Source organism: Chiloscyllium plagiosum, unplaced genomic scaffold, assembly GCF_037043375.1.
Source record: "Chiloscyllium plagiosum isolate Xiang-an unplaced genomic scaffold, Cpla_swu_hap1 HiC_scaffold_40, whole genome shotgun sequence".
Classification (NCBI taxonomy): Eukaryota; Metazoa; Chordata; class Chondrichthyes; order Orectolobiformes; family Hemiscylliidae; genus Chiloscyllium; species Chiloscyllium plagiosum.
Genome location: NW_028270178.1, coordinates 7,752,844 through 7,770,102, shown reverse-complemented (window position 1 = coordinate 7,770,102; position 17,259 = coordinate 7,752,844). Strand labels below are relative to the sequence as shown.

Here is a 17,259-nt window from a genome sequence, read left to right as displayed (position 1 = left end):
CAGTGAAAATTAGTTCAAGAATTTTGCACTCTCAGTGTCTTTTGTTCTGTTCACATCCCAATTGAGAGATGAAATCCCAACAGTTCCTGGCTCTACTGTTTTAACATTCAGAAATGTACTGCGTACTGGTCTTCTGTTTTCCTCAGTGGATTTGCTAATCTATATTAAACTATTAGCAGTGGCGCTGCCAACCTTTCTAAAGTTCCCAGCCAGTATCCTTTTTCGGATGGTTCATTTCGTGTATCAGTGAGTTCCCTGTTAATCAGAGTGTAAGAGCAAATCCATAGTTGAGGATAAAGGAGCTTATGTTGGGTCGACAGGGATGGGAGGGGATACCATCAGAACAGGTGGATATGGAGTAACAGGGAGAATGGAGTGGAATCCTTGCAGGAAGCTGGATGTGAGGAAGTGTATCCGAGAAAACCTTGGAAGTCGGGGCTTTGCCACCAATATTGGTTGACAACTTTTCCCCAAAAAATAAAACGTCGAGGTCAAGGAAGGGAAAGTCTGAAACAGGGGAGGAGGCCACGTGAGAAAGATAGAAATTTGAAGCAAATTAGTATATTTCTTTCTAATTCCTGCAACAGCAGGTTCAGCAATAATCAGTTCACTGATACATTGGAGAAAGTGTGGTAGTGGAGCCCAAAAGAGTACTTGACTAAGGACCATCCCACATTCCCCAAAGGGCCGGCGCAGTGACTCAGTGGTTAGCACTGCTGCCTCACAGCACCAGGGTCCCAGGTTCGATTCCAGCCTTGGGCAATTGTCTGTGTGGAGTTTGCACGTTCTCCCCGTATCTGCGTGGGTTTCCTCCCACAGACCAGAGATGTGCACGTCTGGTGAATTAGCCATGCTAAATTGTCCCATAGTGTTAGGTGCATCAGTCAGAGGGAAATGGGTCTGGGTGGGTTACACTTTGGAATATCGGTGTGGACTTGTTGGGCCGAAGGGCCTGTTTCCACACTGGCGGGAATCTACTCTAATGGGAGACATTTGACAACCGACACACCCCATCTGACCCCGCCACCCCCTGCCCACACCACATCCCTGCACCACCCTCCGTGTAGGTAAATAGAACCAAACCTTTCACTTGGTGGAAGTGAGATAAGTTAAAGTAAATAAATTGCAAATGTGCACAACCTGGTGATGGTGGATTGCGATGGATGGTGACTGTTCAGGTCTGTATTTGAAGAGGGAGCACAGAACCTTTAAAACCATCCCTGATGGGAGATGAATATGGTAGAGTTATTGCACATCCCTGGTGAAGAGGAGGCAGGAAGGACAAAGGAAAAAGCTAGCAACTTTACAACTAGCTTAGCCTCAGAAGAACCGTGCATGTAAGTTTTGCCTCCAATTGCTTTGCATTTCAATAAATCAGTGCTCACATAAAATCATTTCCCCCTCCACCTCGAGCCTTCACTTCCTGCCATGACACTTACTGTGTCAATGTATTAAAAAGAAGCTAATCTTACTGCATTTCCCTTTATCAATAACATATGTTACATCCTAAAAGAAATTTAGCAGAATCAATAAACACCATTGACTCTGCCGGATTAACTTGAACTAATCATTGTGTCCTCCTGTATCTAGTTGATTAAAACCTTCCAACAATTTCCCTGCGAAATATTAACCTAACTGGCCTTTGCTTCATGCCTCCTGTCTCCATTTTGTAATGCAGGCCTTCCTCCTGCTACCTTTTAATACACGAGGGTTGAACAATGAATCACCAGGATGAGCAACAGTTTCAAGAATTGGATAGTGAAGCTCTTTCACTGGCTGGATGTCAGTATTCCCATTCTCCATCCAATGTGGTAGTTAGTGCTTCCTTGCACCATTGTGGTCAGGACGATGTAGGAATAATTGTTCCATGGTATGTTTGTGTGTTGGGGAGGGAGAGAGATTTTTTCTGGATTTTGACAGAGGTGCCAAAGGACTCGCCTTATTTAGAGAGACCCGTTCTCTCGTAGAGAGAGAGAGAGAGATTTGCTGATGTGTTGGATCCAAAGATCGCCTCAGCTGCCTACATCTCAGACCAGCCGTCATATCAGTTGTGCTAACTGAGCCCCAGATGGATGATTAGTTTCTGATGTCGAATGACCCAAATAGAGAAGATTCATTCCCAACGTTGGCTGAGATCAGCGTGAAGACGCCAACTTGTCACCTGCGCCCCTTTAGGTTAGAATCACGAACATTTGGGCCCTCAGAATGAACGAGCAGCCCTGTCCCCCACTTGGACAATGGCCATTTTAATGGAAACTAGAAAAAAAATCCAAGTCAGGATTGTGAGTGGCTTGGGAAATAACATGATGCGGTTTTCTATTCCATCCACTACATATGTCTTTAGAACGACAGTGATCTTGGATTTGTGAGATACTGTCCAGGCCGCATTGGTGAATTTCTGGAGCACATCCCGTTGATGATACACAGCGTTGCAACTGGACATCACCCAGTGGATGGTCTGCATGTGTTTTTGATCTGGTGACATCAACAGAAAGTGCAGGAAAAGCTCAGCAACTCTGGTGCAATTGTGAAGAGAGAAAGAAAATGAATGTTTCTGGTCCGACATGACTCCTCTTCAGCACTGCTCTGAAGAAGAATTACATTAGACTCAAAAGATTAACTCTCTATTTCTCTCCACAGATGCTGCCGGGTGTGGTAAATTTCTCCAACACTTGCCGCCTCCTTTTCTGATTTCAAGTATCTGCAATGATATGCTTTTATACGGCTGTTAGGTCATGCTACTGTTCCATTTCTTCAGGGTTGTCAGAGATACATTCATCCAGGCAAGTAAGGAGCATTCTATCACAGTCCAGACATGTGCTTTGTAGACATGGAGAGGCTTTCAGAGTCCTGAGGAGCATTACCCACTGCTGTATTCTTGCCCTCTGATCTGCTCTCTTAGCTACAGTTCTTATATGATTGATTCAATTTATTTTCACTTCAATGGTAACTCCTAGGTTGTTAATAGTAGCAGATTCAGCATCAGCAAAGCCATTGAGTATCAAGAGGCCTTGTTCAGGTGACATTTTATTGGACCCGGTGATTGCTTAGCCATTGTGCTGCCGCGTGAATGTTACTTGTCACTTTGCAGCCTCGGCCTGGAAGATCCCAGGATCTGGAGTGCTTCAGTATCTGAGATGTTCAAAAAGGGGTGAACATTGCAACTGGACATCACTGATGGATGGCCTGCATGTCTTTTTGATCTGGTGACATCAACCCCGGTGACTTTGTCCTAACACAGAAAGTGCTGGACAACTAAGTACTCTGACTTATGACATGATGATGGAGGGAAGACCAGTTACATAGTCACGAAGGATAGTTAGGCTCTGGACATAATCTTGAGGAACTCCAGCAGTGAAGGTCTGGAGCTTAGATAGCTGACATCCAGCAAACAGAGGCATTTCTGTGGTACTGGAGTCACGTGTGGCCCGTACCATGTCGGGAGAGCAGTTTTCAATCCCTTGAAGGGCATTAGTGAACTAGATAGGCTGTTGGTACAGTCGACAGTGGTTTCGTGGTCAGCATGATATACTTATGAAATTGGCGCTTTGGCATCTGTCATGATAGCATTTAACCGGGTCCGTCACAATACATCTGAAGTACCTTAATATGAGTGGATGGCTGGTTTTCTGATTGATTCAGAATCGAACTTGATGCTTCTGTTCCAAACGATAAAGGTTTAATATCATTTAGTGAGATATTAGTTTCTGTCCAGTTGGCCCCTGGAAAAAAAATACAGACAGACGAATCAGAGAATAACAACACTGCACGCCAGTCGAGCCCATGCCTACCCTCCAAAGAGTCTCCCGAGCAGACCAGGTTCCCACAATCCCACATTTACCTCGGAGTTGAATCCGGTTCCCTGGCAGTGTAGAGTTCACCACTGAACCAGCGTGCTGCCCTAAGTGTGAATGGTCTACTACACTAATAGGTATTCACTGCAAACAATTGTAACACCATCCAGTTTGTGCGTGATCGAGATCGGTTAGCGCATTTGCTCAGTGGGAAATTTGAAAGAACTGTGGATGAGCAGAATAAATTATTTTCTCATTCAAATGGAGGTATTAAGTAGAAATGTAAAAGTATAATTTATGAGAGTGTGTGCAGTGTACGTGGTGTAACTATGTGTGTGTTGGTGTGTGTGTGTATCTGTGCGTGCGTGTGCGTGAGCGCGTGTCCGTGTGTGTGTGGGTGTGTGTGTGTGAGTGGGTGTGTGGGTGTGTGTTTGCGCGTGTGTGTGTGTGAGTGTGTGCGTGAGCGTGTGTGGATGTGTGAGTGGGTGTGTGGGTGTGTATTAGTGTGTGGGTGTGTGTGTGTGGGTGTGAATTTTTTGTGTATGGGTGGGTGTGTGTGTGTGTGTGAGTGGGTGTGTGTTTGTCTGTGGGTGTGTGTGTGGGGAGGGTGTTTTTTGTGTGTGTGTGTGGGTGTGTGTGTGTGTGTGTATGTGGGTGGGTGGGTGTGTACTTGTGCATGTGTGTTGCAGGGAAGCGGTAGTGCAAGTGGGGAGCTTTTGAATTACAATTACAAAACCTGCACCCACACCTCCCCCCTCACCTCTATCCAAGGCCCCAAAGGAGCCTTCCATATTGATCAAAGTTTCACCTGCACATCCACCAATGTCATTTATTGTATCCATTGCTCCTGATACGCTCTCCTTTAGATTGGGGAGACTGGACGCCTTCTTGCAGAACACTTTAGGGAACATCTCCGGGACACCCGCACCAATCAACCACACCGTGGCCCAATATTTCAACTCCCCGTCCCACTCTGCCGAGGACATGCAGGTCCTGGGCCTCCTCCGTCGCCGCTCCCTCACCACCCTTCTGCCTCGGAACACTTCGACCCCAGGGCATCAATGTGGACTTCAGCAGTTTACTCATTTTTCCCTCCCCCCACCTTACACCAGCTCTACCCTTCCAGCTCAGCGCTGTCCCCGTGGCCTGTCCTACCTGCCAATCTCCGTTCCCATCTATTCACTCCAACCTCCCTTCTGACCTATCATCTTTACCCCACCCCCATCCACCTATTGCACTCTCAACTCCCTTCCCACCAGCCCCACCCCTTCCCATTTATCTCTCCATCCCGGAGGCTCCCAGCCTTATTCCTGAAAAGGGCTCCTGCCCGAAACATTGGTTTTCCTGCTCCTCTTGATTGACACTACATCCACAAGCATCCAGTCCATCCCCTACCAAGTGTTTAAATATATTGCATTTTGCTTACCTTCAAATCGTTTGAATAGTCACGTTGCATACGGAAAAGAAACACTCTCACATTTGCTTTTAAAACATGAAAATGTTAAGATCTAGGCTACCTTCTGAAAAATCCTTTGCGAGAGTCTGGCCTGGCCCATAACACTGTATTGTGGGTCCCACTGCCACAAGTGGACTGCAACAGATCAGAAAGACATCTTGCCATCACCTTCTCATTGGGGCACCTAAGACAGGCCGATATATCATGGATCAGCCAACGATGCCAAACATTTCATGTGTGAAAAATAAGTGAAAATGACACAAAATTGTAATCCTCCGAATAAGACTCTTACATGTATCGCATTGTTTGGAAAGTCATTTTCCCCCTCTTGCATGGAGAAATGTGTGAGGATATGGTCAGTGTTAAACACAATGTGATGTTGCTAAAGTACAGGAGGATGGATCTTTGAATGTCGATATTGAAAGGATTCCTGCTCGAGCAGATACTCCCCAGGCTTTATTCAGGGAGAGGGGGTAATGGAATTGATAAATAGGAAAAGTAAGAAGCAACTGTTAGAATGCCTGAAAACTCAAGCTGACGAGAAACTTTCAGAGGAGTAATAAAGACATTTATGAAATGAGAGAGTGGACTGACGAGTCATAAGAACAAATATGAAATAATTAAATAATACAACACTGGAATGCTTTGAGGGGGATCTAGTTTTGCTGTGGTAGTGTCTTGATCTTTACACAAAGATTCCCTCTGAAAAAGGTTAGCAGAAAAATAAGAAGAAATCAGTTCCTCCCAGGAGGTAGGTTAGCTGGAGGTGCCGCGAATAGACATTTCCGAATCCACGCTCTAATTGTAGTTTTTCTACAATGGACAACAGCAGAATATCTGAAACGGAGGTGGAAAGGTGAAAGGAGGAGCAGAAGTCAATCGTGCGAAGTGAAATGAGAATGTAAAGTAAAGGAACGTTGGCTAAACCTCCAGCTTAAGGCAATAGAAGGAAATATGTCATGACAGAAATAAACATGCTCGAAGAAGACGTGGAAGAGGGATAACGGGTGGAATGGATTAAGGATTTGCCAACCTATCCCCCGCCCCATAGTGTTTAAACCGGTGATTATCCCATGTTGACAAGATTTCCTAAACAGAACTAGTCCATTTGTCTGAGTTAAATCCAGTTCAGTCTACAACATTCTTATCCATGTACCTGTCCAAATGTCCTCTCAACTTGTAACATTACCCACATCCATAATTTCCTCTGGAAGCTCATTCCATGCAAACATCAGCTTCTGCATGAAAAAAGGTGCCCTCGGGTCCCTTTCAAATCCTCACCGTCTCATATTAACCTATGGCCTCTAGTTTTGGACTCCCTAACCTGGCGAAAAGACTTTGTGGTGCTTATCATTTTATAAGCCTTGATAATGTCAGTCACTGGCGTCTCCCAGTCCAGGCGAAACAGCTCCAGCCTATCAAACCTCTCAAACCGTCCAGTCTTGGTAACATCTTTGCAAGGGTTTTGTGCACCCTTTCCAGTTTAATAACGTTCTTCCAATAGTAGAGAGACAACATTTCGACGATAACCCCAAATCTGTCCTTGCCAATATCTTCTGCAACGGTTATATGACGTCCCAACCCCTGTACTCAGTGGTCTGTCTGATGAAGATGGACGTGCCAAACACCTTCTAAACCACCCTGTCCCGCCAATATCGTGTACGTCTGCAACATGATGCCCTAACTCCTATTGTAAATCATTTGAGCAATGGAAGCCAAATTGTCAAACACCACCTTCACCACTTGACGTAACTGTGCCTGAACCTGCAAGGAACTATACACCTGCACACTTTGGTCTCTCTGTTCAACATTTCTCGCCATGAACCTGCCATTAACTATATAAGTCCTGTGCTTGCTTGTCTTACCAAAATGCAAAATCTCACGTTTTTTTAGACTTTACCTGATCTGCCATTTCTCGGTCAATTGGCCCAGCTGATGATTATTTGTTGTCCTGATGGAATTAGATTCCCTACAGTTTGGAAGCAGGTCCTTTGGCCCAACCAGTCCACAGTGACCCTCCAAAGAGGAACCCACCAACTTTGCTAAGGTCCCCTTAAAAAAAGAATCAATCTTGTGACACATGATACCCAAGCTCAAAATAATGCTGAAAATCTGTAATTCGTCCTTGCCTTTGTAATTGCGTGTTTGGCACGGTGGCACAGTGGTTAGCACTGCTGCCTCACAGCGCCTGAGACCCGGGTTCAATTCCCGCCTCAGGCGACTTTGCACATTCTCCCCGTGTCTGCGTGGGTTTCCTCCGGGTGCTCCAGTTTCTTCCCACAGTCCAAAGATGTGCAGGTCAGGTGAATTGGCCATGCTAAATTGCCCATAGTGTTAGGTAAGGGGCAAATGTAGGGGTATGGGTGGGTTGTGCTTCGGGGGGTCGGTGTGGACATGTTGGGCCGAAGGGCCTGTTTCCACACTGTAATGTAATGTAATCTAATAATCTGATATATCTCTCAGAATGCACTCGAAGAACTTACCCAGCACTGACGTCAGGTCACTGGTCTGCTTTTCCTTGCAGCCTTTCATTAATAATGACACAAGATTAGCCACCCTCCAGATTGCCAGTCGGTCACCCGTGGCTATCGATCACACAATCTGCCTCACAGCACCATAGGAACGGGTTTGACTTGGGTGACTGTCTGTGTGGAGTTTGCGCGTTCTCCCCGTGTCTGCGTGCATTTCCTCCGGGTGCTCCGGTTTCCTCCCACAATCCAAAGATGCGCAGATTAGGTGAATTGGCCATGCCAAATTGCCCATAGTGTTAGGGGAATGGGTCTGGGTGGGTTACTCTTCGGCGGGTGTGTGTGTGGAGTTGTTAGGCTGAAGGGCCTGTTTCCATACTGTAGGGAATCTAACCTAATCTGTTCAAGTCCTCAGCCCCAAAATCTGTATCTGGCTCATCAATGCTCTTCCATCCATTGTAATTTCTAAATTAGAGATGCTTTCTCATGATCGAACCTTGTTCAGCGTCATTAATGCCTCAGTCGATAATGAAGATGTCTGTGTCCAGATACCCCCTAGTTTGGGCTGATAATTGACAAGTAATATTTGCAGCTAGAAATGTGTTGCTGGAAAAGCGCAGCAGGTCAGGCAGCATCCAGGGAACAGGAGAATCGACGTTTCGGGCATAAGCCCTTCTTCAGGAATGAGGAAAGTTTGTCCAGCAGGCTAAGATAAAAGGTAGGGAGGAGGGACTTGGGGTAGAGGCGTCGGAAATGTGATAGGTGGAAAGAGGTCAAGGTGAGGGTGATGGGTCAGACTGGGGTGGGGGCGGAGAGGTCGGGAAGAAGATTGCAGGTTAGGAAGGCGGTGCTGAATTCGATGGATTTGACTGAGACAGGGTGGGGGGAGGGGAAATGAGGAAACTGGTGAAATCCGAGTTCATCCCTTATGGTTGGAGGGTTCCGAGGCGGAAGATGAGGCGTTCTCCTAACCTGCAATCTTCTTCCCAACCTCTCCGCCCCCACCCCAGTCTGACCGATCACCCTCACCTTGACCTCCTTCCACCTATCACATTTCCGACGCCCCTCCCCCAAGTCCCTCCTCCCTACCTTTTATCTTAGCCTGCTGGACCAACTTTCTTCATTCCTGAAGGAGGGGCTTCTGCCCGAAACGTCGATTCTCCTGTTCCCTGGATGCTGCCTGACCTGCTGCGCTTTTCCAGCAACACATTTCCAGCTCTGATTTCCAGCATCTGCAGACCTCACTTTCTCCTCTAAGTAATATTTGCATCCTGGAAGGACCAGGCAATGAGTATTTCAAAAAAAAAAGTGAAAATTTACCAATCTCCCATTGGCTCACTATGACATTACCATCACTGAATGCATAACTACTAACAACCGGGATTATCCTTTAACAAAAGAAAAATGACCTCGTTCAGCCATACAAGTGCTTCAGCCACAGGAGTATATCAGACAATTTGCTTACTGTAGCAATAAACTCTCTACCTGCATCTCCAGTTTATGCAAACCATCCAGAAAGCGTAGCTCAGGGGTGGGATGGAATTCTCCCCATGAACCTGACTGAGAGCAGCTCAAATGGAACACTGAGTGAAACACTAACAAAGCTTCAGATTGTGCATTGCAAACACGCAATTGATCGGTGTGCACACCTCCATATAAAGTATTCACTCCCTTCACCAATAACATGCATGACCAGCAGTAAACACGATCCACGGGGATGCAAAACGTTGACACTCCAAGGCTGTGTCAGCAGCGCCTTCCCAGCACTTAGAAAAACAATGGCAGCAGTTGCTTAGAAACACCGTCACATGCACGTTCCCTTTCAAGCCAGATTTCATTCTGACTCAGAAATATCATGCAGTTCCGTCATTCTTGCTGGGTAAAAATCCTGCAACATTTCATGGGCACGTTTAAAAATAATCACAATTCCCGAACCTGCCAGAGATTCTCACTGAACCCAAGTGGTGGTTAGTAACCAAAGGATGTCCCACATCACAGAGAGCAGGAAAACATCCAAGGTTAAAGGCTGGTTGCTTGTTGCTGAGGTTCTGCCGAATTCAACTCGTCAGTTATCCCAGCGATAATCCATATCACGGTTTATTTTGCTGAGTCCAATGAATTGCCCTTGCTGGGGTTCTTTGTTTATAACGACAGAGAAATGAAAATATGCAAACTCCATGCAGATAGTTGCCTGATGCTGGAATTGAATATGGGCTTTCTGAGAATGTGAGACAGGAATGTTAGCCATTGTGGATTGAAGGTACCCATAAGGCTCTGCGGATTCAGGCCATTACCAAAGATATTGGGGCGTGAGGGCAATGGCCGAATTACATTATCTGTAGATTGTTAATTCAAGTACTTAGGTAATGTTCTCAGAGCTGGTGTCGAAATTCAACATGGCAGACGGTGAAATTTCATTTCAATAAAAATCTCGACTCATGGCTCTAATGGTGATGATGGAACAGTTATCAATTGACAGGGAAAATGCCATCTCCTTCATTAATATCCTTTAGGGAAGATAATCTATCACCCTTATCTGGTCTGACCTGCATGTTACTCTAGATTCAGAACAATCTTGTTAACTCTTACCTGCCCTGTGTTGTAACTAGGGAAACGTGACAAGTGTTGGCCAAACCATTCATCGCTCAATGAATAAAAGAACACGGAGCTCGTCATGAACAGCCAGGTCCCCAGTGCAGATGACTGCCCTCTTGGTAGACCTTTCCCTGGGATTGGATTTCCCTGCGCTAAGTCCATCATCAGAAATATGGAATGATCCACTCCCGATTTGACTGACGTTTGAACATAAGGCATTCTCCATTTGACTCAGCCATGTACCTGGAGTAGGAAAGGCCAGTGCATCAACCAGTATCCAGCACAGACAACTGAGTCAAAATGATCTGTCTCCTGGCTTTGAGACAAGCCAGAGCCCATCGTCTGCATTGATGAATGGTCCACTCTAGTTCCCAGGACCTAAGTCTCAGAATTGACAGTCTCGTGAAAAGACCATTAGGCCATCCCCAACACCCCCCACCCCGTCCCACGTATTTAGTTATGGCCTGAATCCACAGAGCGTTAAGGGTTGCACTGTGACACAGTGGTTATCGTTGCTGTCTCAGAGTGTCAGACACCGGAATTCATTATAGCCTTGGAGGACTGTCTGTGTGGAGTCAATGCCTTTTCACTTGAGATTGGATTTCCCCGCACTGAGTCCACTGAGTCCATCCTTGATTTAAAAACAAAAGAATACATCCACGAGGATCATGGGAACTGGATCTTCAGATGATCACAGAACATAGAACACAAAACAGAGAGCATTACAGTGCAGAACGGGCCCTTCAGCTCTCAATGTTGCGCTGACCTGTAAACTAACCAAAGCCCATCCCCTTACACTATTCCATCAGCATCTATTTGCTTATCCAAGAATTGTTTAAATGCCCCTAATGTAGCTGAGGTAACTACATTGGCAAGCAGGGCATTCCACGCTCTTATCACTCTCTGAGTTAAGAACCTGCCTCTGACGTTTGTCTTAAAGCTATTACCTGTCAATTTGTAGGTATGCCCCCTCCTAAAAGCTGAAGTCATCATCCTAGGAAAAAATCTTGTATAATCCTCTGATCATCTTGGATGTCTCTATCAAATCCCCTCTTAGCCTTCTTCTTTCCAGTGAAAACAGACCCAAGTCTCTCAGCCTTTCCACTTCAGACCATCCCTCCAGACCGGGCAACAGCCATGTAAATCTCCTCTGCACCTTTGCAAATGCTTCCACAGCCTTCCTGTAATGGGGCGACCAGAACTGTACACAATATTCCAAGTGCGACCGCATTAACATTTTTTATAGTAGCAGTATGACATTACGGCTCCGGAACTCAATCCCTCTACCAATGAAATCTAACACACCGCATACCTCCTAGAATCAGAATCTTCCTTTTCCTGTTCCACCTCACCCTGCATGCTTGGGGGCACCAGTAGTGCTCTACATATTGAAATATAAGTATTTCTGTCATTGATTCATGTCTACAGTGTGTCCCTAGAATTCCACTTGTGAAATCCTCTCACTGATACATCATTTTCTTTCTTCAAATATCTGCATCCTGTCGAACTTCGTCAGATAAACTCCCGGATTCATAAGGTTTATTTACATGAAACGTTTTACATTTGTTCCTTTGTCTTGTTCCATACTTACAGTAAAAGTAAACGTATTAATTTGTCAGATGCTCAAGGATAATCTCTCTCTGACAATTCATCACAAGACCAGTTTTGTTCTAGAAGATTGCACTGAGAATTGCTGTCTGCTCATTGGGATGTTGAGTGCTAACCGTGTTGGGTAAAACATAATACAAAATTATAGTGCTCTCAGTGCCTTTAACACTGCTCATATCCCAAATATTATTCGAGAGTTGCAATCACCAACTAGTCATGCTTTGTCGTTTTAACATTCAGCAATGTCTCACATCCTGCTCTCGTATTTCCCTCAGACGATTTGGTTGTCTACACTAAACTACTGGCACTGCCGCAGCTACGTTTCTTTTAAAAGTCCTCTTCTGTTGATTCATTTATTATATCGCTTGGTCCCTGTTAACCAGAATGAAGGGGGAAGTCATCAATCGAGGGCGAACCAGCTATATTGGATCGACAAGGATGGTAGGTGACACAAGTAGAACAGATCAAGATGGAGTAACAGGAAACAGGACATGAGGACGTGTATTCGAGGTAACAGTGGGAGTCTGGTGGGTTTGTCTTGGATACTGGTGTGTACAATGTTTCCCCAAAAATGGAAACAGAGAGGTTAAAGAATGGAAAATTCAGAATCATATCAGCTGGCCGTGAGGGAACGCTTGAAATTTTGAGCAAATTAATGTATTTCCTTCTAATCTGGCAAGAGCAGGAATAACACTAATCGCATCATTGATATATTGGAGAAAGTATTATGAGTGGAGTACTAAATAGAAGTGCACCAAGGAATATTCCACATCCGCAAAAAGGAGACAGAATGCAACTATGACCATCCATCACTCCCCACCCCACCTCACACACCCTCACTCCCCCGCCCTCCGCCCCCCCCACCCCCCACCCCCTCCCGAACCGCACTTTTGAATTGGAGAAAGTGAGATAAATTATTGAAAAAACTTGCAAATGAACACGGTCACGGTGAAAGTGAGTAGCGATAGATGGGAATTGTTCAGGTTTCTTTTTGAGGGAGAGGCAGAGACCCTTCAGACCATCCTGATGGGAGATGGATGTGCAGAGGGATTGCACGTCTATGGTGAAGAACCCGGGCCAAACAGGAAAGCGAGAAACTGTGCAACTAACACAGCCTCAGAAGCGTCGTGAATGTACGTGTTGCTTTCAATTGCCATTTCCAGAAATCATAATATTTCCATGCAATCATTTCCCCCTACACCTCGAGATTTCACTTCATACCATGACCTTTGTTGCGTCACTGTTTTTGAAAAAGAAGCTAAGGTCAGTACATGACCTCTTCATCAATAACATTTGTTGCACCCTTAAAGACATTCAACAGAATCACAAAACAGCATTGACACTGCCAGATTAACTTGAACTGATCAATGTGTCCTACTGTGTCAGATTAAATAATACCTTCCATCAGTGTCGCTGAGACATGTTAAGCCAACTGGCCTATACGTACTGCTTCCTGTCTCCCTTTTGTAATGCCGGGATTTCACCTCCTATCTTTCAATACTCTGGAAGTGAACTATTAATCACCTGGAAGAGTGAATCTGACAGTAAAGCTCTTTCACTGGCTGAATAGCGGTTTCCACATTCTGTATCAAAGTACATGATTTCTTTAGGTGTTGAAAGATTGTGACTCATGTGGCCAAGGCAATGGAAGTGAATCCATATTTATCCAGACATCCAAGATGCCGCTGGACAATGGCAACATTGTACACTTCTCACTGCCCTCATGTATTCCTATACTTGAGTGCATGTGACAATAAAATCATATTCTAGTTCTAACTTTAACATCAAATCTCATGCCAATCAATTTAACAAAACAGTCACATTAATTAGTTATTTAGCCAATGCATTCATGTATGGCTTGTTTTGTGCACATCAAACTGAAAGCAATAGTGGCAATGACATTAGAACATTACATAATATAATATTTACAACAGGAAACTCAAAATTTGATGTACTGTCAGCGAGTTTATCTCCACAGGTGATGGGAATTCTCCTCAGACAGACTGTACTGAGACTGCTTTTCACCCAGGTCTCATTCCCCATCTCATTCAGATCAGTATTTCTGATATGACACCCGTACACTTACAGCAAACAAATGTCAGTTAGAATGTGAAACTGCTCACGTTAAAAATTACTGTGTTCAACTGACAATCGTGTTACACAACAGTTACATCAGAGCGAACACTACTCTTCTAATACAATGACAGCTTCAAAGCTAGTTACAGAATACATTCTCGTTGCAATGATGGGAACCAATTTGCTACACTTTTGGCCTGACAACTAAGTTTTGTTCCTCGTAACCACAAACGCTGACCAATGTTGGATCACCAGGACTAAATGCAAGTCTGCATCACAAGAACTGACCAAACATCAAATGATCATTCAGGATTTTCAGACAGTATTCAAGCTTTTAGCAGAAGGGCTTTCATAACCTGCTATATGCACCAACCACTTACTGATAGTGGTTGTCTGAAAATGCTTCAGAGTTGAGAAAAATCTCGAAGAAAGTTCAGCCAGTGCATCTGTCGGGTCAGTGTATTTCAACATTGTTAAAATCTGATTTAATTGACATTCAGCAATTTGATGAATTCCTGTGCGCAAATGTCATTCCCCTTCCCATCTAAGAACACACACGTGCTAAACATCCGGAAATATCTATCAAACGTTTATACACCCAACAATTTCATTTGTACATTTTTTTCTGAATATTCTGGCAACCATAATCTTAGCTGTCAAAATGTTTTGTTCACTCGTGCTTCATCAATTAATTCAGCGGTGTTGGAGTTCGATGACTGGACCAGAATCTATTGTCATGGAGTCACAGAGTCATAGAGATGCACAGCACTGAAACAGACCCTTTGTTCAACTCGTCCATGCCGAACTAAATATCACAACCTAATCTAGTTTCACTTGCTAGCACCCGGCCCATATCCCTCTAAATCCTTCCTATTCATATAACCAACCATATGCCTTTTAAATTGTACCAGCTCCACCACTTCCTCTCGTATCTCATTCCATACACATACCACACTCAATGTGAAAATGTTTCCTTAGATCTCTTTTTTATCTTTCCCCTCTCACCCTAAACCTATGCCCTCTAGTTCTGGACTCCCCCATCCCAGGGAAATGATATTGCCTATTTATCCTTTCCATGTCCCTCATGATTTTGTAAACTTCTATATTGTCACCCTTCAGCCTCTGACGCTCCAGAGAAAACAGGTACAGTTGATTCAACCTCTCCTGATAGCTGAAATGCTCCAACCCTGGAAACTCTGGTAATTTTTTTTCTGAATCCTTTCAAGTTTCACAACATGCTTCCAAGGGTAATGAGACCAGAATTGCACGCAATATTCCAAAAGTGGTCCAACCAATGTCTTGTACAGCTGCAACATGACCTCCCAACTCCTGTACTCAATACTCTGACCAATAAAGGAAAGCAGACCAAATGCCTTCTTCGTTATCCTATTAACCTGTGACTCCACTTTCAAGGAGCAAATAACCTGCACTTGAAGGTCTCTTGGTTCTGCAACACTCCCTCAGACCTTACCAAGAATAGTGTAAGTCCTTCTGATATTTGCTTTCCCAAGTTGCAGCATCTCGCATTTATCTAAATTAAACTGCATCTGCCCCTTTTCAGCCCACTGGCCCATGTGACCAAGGTCCCGTTCTAATCTGAGGTCACGTTCTTCGCCGTCTACAACATCTCCAATTTTGGTTTCATTTGCAAACCTACTAACAATAACTCCTATGTTCACATCCAAGTCATTTGTATAAATGATGAAACTTAATGGACACAGCATCAACCTTGTGGCAGTCCACTGGTTACAGGCCTCCAGTCTGAAAAACAACCCTCCATCACCATCTTGTACCTTCGAGCCAGTTCTGTAACCAAATGGCTAGTTCTCCCTGCATTCCATGAGATCTAAACTTGCGAACCAGTTTCCCAGGGTTTACGTTGTCGAACGCATTACTGAAGTCAAAATAAATCACATCTACCCCTCTGTCCTCATCAACCCTCTTTGATGCTTTAGAAAACTCAGTCAAGTTTATGAGACATGATTTCCCACGCACAAGGCCATGTTGACTATCCCTAATCAGTCCTTGCATTTAGAAATACGTGTAAATCTAGCCCTTAGGATTCCGTCCAACAACCTGCCCACCACCGACATCAGGCTCACTGGTCTGTCATTCCCTGGCTTGTCCTTACCAACTTTCTTAAATAGTGGCACCACATTTTACACTGCCCAGTTTTCCAGCACCTCACCTGTGACTATCGGTGATACACATATCTCAGCAAGAGGCCCAGCAAATCACTTCTCTAGCTTCCCACAGATTTCTAGGGTCCACCTGATCAGGTCCTGAGGATTTATCCACTTCTATGCGTTTCAACACATCCAGCACTTCCTCCTCTGGAAAATGGACATTTTTCAAGCTGTCACTATCTCTTTCCTTACATCCTATATCTTCCATGTCCTTCTCCACAGCAAACACTAATGCAACTACTCATTTAGTATCTCCCCCATCTCCTGCGGCTCCACACAAAGGCAGACTTGCTGATCTTTGAGGGGCCCTATTCTCTCCATGGTTACACTATTGTCCCTCATGTATTTGTAAAAACCCTTCAGATTCTCCTTAACATTATTTGCCACAGCTTTCTCCTATCCCCTTTTTGCCCTCCTGATTTCTCTCTAAAGTATACTCCTGCTGCCTTTATACTCTTCAAAGTATTCACTCGATCTCTCCTGTCTTTGTCTGACACATACTTCCTTCTTTTTCTGAACCAAACCATCAATTTCTCCAGTCATTCAGCATTCCCCGCACCTACCAGCCTTTCCGTTCACCCTAACAGGAATATACTGGCTCGGAACTCTCGTTATCACATTGCTGAAGGAATCACAATGTCCAGCTGTACCTTTACCTGTGAACATCTGCTCCCCAATCACCTTTTGAAAGTTCTTACCCAATATAGTAAAAACTAGACTTCCTCCAATTTAGAACTTGAACTTCTAGTTCTGGTCTGTCCTTTTCCATCACTATTTTAAAACTGATAGAATGATGGTTGCCGACCCCGAAGCACTCCCCCACTGACACCTGCCCTGCCTTATTTCTCAAGAGTAGGTCCAGTTTTGCACCTTCCCTAGTAGGTACATCCATATTTTGAATCAGAAAAAATTCTTGTACACACTTAACAAATTACTCTCCATCTAAACCCTTAACATGCCCAGTCTATGTTTGGCAAGTTAAAATCCACCACCGTAACCACCCTATTATACTTTGTGATAACTCGAATCTCCTTACAAGTTTGTTTCTCAATTTCCCGCTGACTATTAGGAGGTCT

At 44.5% G+C, this 17,259-nt stretch overlaps 1 pseudogene; it reads right to left on the bottom strand.

Annotated features, from left to right (window-relative positions):
* Positions 1-17,259, bottom strand: part of LOC148138303 (uncharacterized) — a 66,025-nt pseudogene that overhangs the window by 28,586 nt on the left and 20,180 nt on the right.